The 3,957-nt window shown below is 41.8% G+C and overlaps 1 protein-coding gene across 1 annotated transcript in view; it reads left to right on the top strand.

Annotated features, from left to right (window-relative positions):
* Window positions 1-6: 6 nt before the first annotated feature.
* RYK (receptor-like tyrosine kinase) overlaps window positions 7-3,957 on the top strand; it is a 143,864-nt gene continuing 139,913 nt past the window's right edge. Inside the window, exon 1 of the mRNA XM_006840037.1 lies at window positions 7-56. The gene's annotated coding sequence lies outside the window, so the exon portion shown is untranslated. The remainder of the gene's footprint in view (window positions 57-3,957) is intronic.

Here is a 3,957-nt window from a genome sequence, read left to right as displayed (position 1 = left end):
CGCGGGGCCCAGTGTGAGCCTCTACCTGAGCCAGGACGAGGTGCGCCGGCTGATCGGTGAGTGGGGCGGCATGTCGGGCTGTGTGGGGCCGGGCCCGGCCCGGGCTGCTTCCGGCCGCCCGCGGCCAGGACTACACGCTGTGGACCGCTGTGGAGCCCCTACTCCGCCTCCGGCGTTCTCCATCCCGGCCCGGCGCCCGTGCGTGCCTCCGGGCTCCGGCCTCTGCCTACTGCGCTAGCCAGGAGGTGTGGTCGCCCCTGGCCTCCGGGCAGGGTCAGCGTTCAAGTCTCGCACCTCCCCATCGCTGGCTTCCCGGGAACCCCTCGGTCACCGCGAACCCCCCGGATCCCTCCCATTCTCCGTGCAGCCGTTTCAGCCCTTTTCTTTCTTTATTCCCTGAAGTCAAGCTCCCTTAAAACTTCTTTTCCTTGTCTGCACAAAATTTCTTTGACCCTTCCTGTGCGTGTCACTCTAAGGCCCTGAATTTGGGGTAGAGTAAAACGTTTTAGACTAAACTTGCAAACCCTTGACTTTGGTTTTGATGCCCTGCAGAGGCCACACTTCTTTGCTCATAGTTTCTGTTTATCATACTTAAAAAAATAAAAGAAAAGAAAAAGAAATAGGTTATAAGGACAGCTTATACTCGTGGCAGCCTTCAAATCTTGGGACAGATACGCTTATTTTAAAATAGTGAATGAATCACTAGATAATCAATCTTTTTGCTTCTTCAAGTGCTTGTTTTGACTCTTCTCTTCTGGGATGTGTTGGAGTCTGGATGGATCCTACATTTCCGGGCCGCTCGCTTCATTTGACTGTTTTGAAGGGAAAGGAGAGTTGGCTGTACGTCAGTTGCTTCTGTTCTTCGTAAATTAGCTTTATCTTTTGGGGCATTTTTTTTTTTAAATAAAGGTGTCTTCATCTTGGGACCTTGTTGATTTCGGAATGTCTGACATAAATGGCCCCCAAAGGGAAAATTTTGTTAGTTGCAGATACATAAACATTCTATTTATTTCGTGTATTGTCATATAATCTCTTTATTTCAACTCAGGTAATGGTGTATCTCAGTGTTTTAGGGGAAAGGCATCATACTCTTAAACATCCAGTATGTCAGTTTTTTAATTAAAATTTTTTTTAATTTAAAGAAATTTCTTGAGGCCTGTTGAGATTGACCCCAATGTTGAAATGGAATTGCTTTAAGCAGATTGTTTGGACATTGTTATATATATGGCTTTGAATGCTGTGTTTTTCTAATGTAGTGCAGCTCGTAATCCTCGTTTTAATCGATTGAATTAAAACTGCAAATTGGTGTAGTACAGGGAACATAATGAGTGCGTATGAATCAACTCATAGCACGTGTTTCGGAGTTCTGGTGTGGCGCTGTAGGATAAACACTGATTGTTAACTGCAAGGTCGGCAGTTCAAACTCAACAACCGTTTCTCAGAAACCCTGTACAGGGTTGAGATGAGTCTGAACTGACTCGGGGGCACTTAGTAACAACAACCATTACATACTTTGAGAAATACATTATACATGATTTTGTAAAGGTCTTTTGGTTTAAGGCACTTGTATACTACTTTGGGATTACATGTATTTGTTCTTCCACCACAGCAAACTCATTCATTACTGGTGTAGTTGATTTCTGACTTACAGTGACTCTGTAAGACAAAGTAGAACTGCCCCATAGAATTTCCAAGCGTGGTGAGTTTGAACCTCTAACCTATTGGTTAGCAGCTCATGCATAACCAGTGTACCGGTAAGGTTCCTCCAGGGAACCCAGCAGGGACTGCCATGGATTACCTGCAGTGTTGTGTGTCATGGAGTTGACTCAGACTCCTAGACACAGAGTAGAACCTGTCCCCCCCCTCCCCCCCCAGTGCATTACATACATTATTTATTGTTCACTTTTGAGTTAAATAGTAACCTATACTTCTGTTTTCTTTTCTGTTACCCAGCGAGGTAAGCATCATCACCCCCATTTTAGAGATGAGGAAAGCAAGGCTTTAACTTGCTCTAGGTAACATAGTCAATATTGTCTTTTTAAAATATCAAACAATGTTAGCAATCAAGGTTTTATTGAATGAATTGAAAATATTATGGAAGTTTGATTATGATGTGAACATTAATTGCTAATTAGTTCTTGTAATGGTAAATTTGTTAACCTTATTCAAAGGTAGACTGGTAAGTAATTTTCTTAGCAGTATTCCTAGCACAAGCAAGTTTTGATTCATGAGCATCCAGTTTATACTCAGGAATGGGCCCTTTAAAGGAGGGGAGAGGGGATGAATCACCTCTCACCTTGAGGCATGAGGGAGGACCTCCAGCAGTATTTTCTCAATTACATCCATCCTGCTGCCACGTGCAGACTGTATCCTTCCAGCCCTCCCCATTATCTCACTTTTAAAAGTATTCTGGCTGCCCCTCCTTGAGAAGAGCAATGGAAAAGGGCTAAGGTACATATCAAGGAGCTCTGGTAGCATAGTGGTTACAAATCGGGATGCTAACCTCAAGGTCGGCAGTTCGAAACTACCAGCCTTTACGCGGGAGAAAGATGAGTCTTTCTGCTCCCGTAAAGATTTACAGCCTCGGAAACCCTGTGCAGGGTCACTATGAGTCAGAACTGACTCCATGACACATAACAACGACAACAAGGTGCACATCAGGCATCCTGAGTTTTCAAAATAAAGTTTCCCACAGAAACTATTACAATGCTTAAGAGTACTTGAAGTGGTATTCTTCTACCACATTTCTGTATCATTTCAGGTGTGGTGCTGTGGGTTAATGCGCTGGACTAAAAAGTCGGTTTGAGCTGCAAGGTTCAAGCTCACCAGCCGCTCCTCGGAAATCCTACACGGGGTAACTGGGTGGAAACCGACTTGATGGCACTTAACAATAACATCGGTTAAATGCCTTTGGAAAGCTGGTGTGGGAAACTTACCATCATTAGTATTGAAGTATTTCTAAAACTCATGCATTTGAAATTCTAAGCCAGAAATTAATCGATGAAATTGATAGTGACAATTTTATAAATTGAACTAATTGTCCATGATGTGAGCATCAGCTGTTTCTGTCACATTAATACTGAAACATGATTGATATTTAAAAAAAAATGTTTTATAGTGCTATAAGACTTAAAGATGAGGCGTTCTGCTCCTGTAAAGATTTACCGCCTCGGAAACCCTGTTCAGGGTCACTATGAGTCGGAACCGACTCCACGGTACTTAACAACAACAACATAAGACTTAAGACAAAAACAAGTGGTCTCTGTCCTTTTATCTACCAAGCTCTACTTTGCAAAGGCAGATACATATTCTACTATTTTTTCTACCTACTTGTTTTAGCTTTCATATTTCTAAATCAATGTACAGTGTTCATTTGACCACCTTTGAACTCTTCTCCCTGCCTTCCACTGCCTCAAGATAGTTAAATACCAATTTTGAGTAAAACCAGCCGTCAGTGGTTACATTATTATGTACATATTTATTGTTGAGTTAAATATAAACCTATGGTTATGTTTTCTTATCCTACACGTTTTTTGTGTTTCCCAGAGTAAATAATTTCCTCTAATTTTTTTTTTAAATTACTTTTCTACACATTTATGACTATATTCCCTTAAATAGTGTAACAGATAAGTTCTTTGTCTTTCCATATTTTTATCCAGGTGCTCCGACACATCTATCAGGAACCTTCCATTCTTTTCTAATCTTCACCGTAGGGTTGTTTTTCCTGGGACGTTGGCAGTTTTCTACTCCTATCTTGGAGACTCAAGTTTCCTGGATCTTCTGCCTTCCATTTGCTTGATTTACTTCTTCATTTTATTGAATTATATCCTTAGTAACTTCCTGAGAAGGAATGATTGGTAGATAAATTATTTTATGCCTTACACATTTGAAGGTATCTGTCTATCCTATCCTCGTTTGTAGATTGTTTGGCAGGATTTAAAATAGCAACCCCCCCCC

The sequence above is a fragment of the Chrysochloris asiatica genome, unplaced genomic scaffold, assembly GCF_000296735.1.
Source record: "Chrysochloris asiatica unplaced genomic scaffold, ChrAsi1.0 scaffold00028, whole genome shotgun sequence".
NCBI lineage: Eukaryota > Metazoa > Chordata > Mammalia > Afrosoricida > Chrysochloridae > Chrysochloris > Chrysochloris asiatica.
This window is presented reverse-complemented; position numbering and strand designations above follow the sequence as displayed.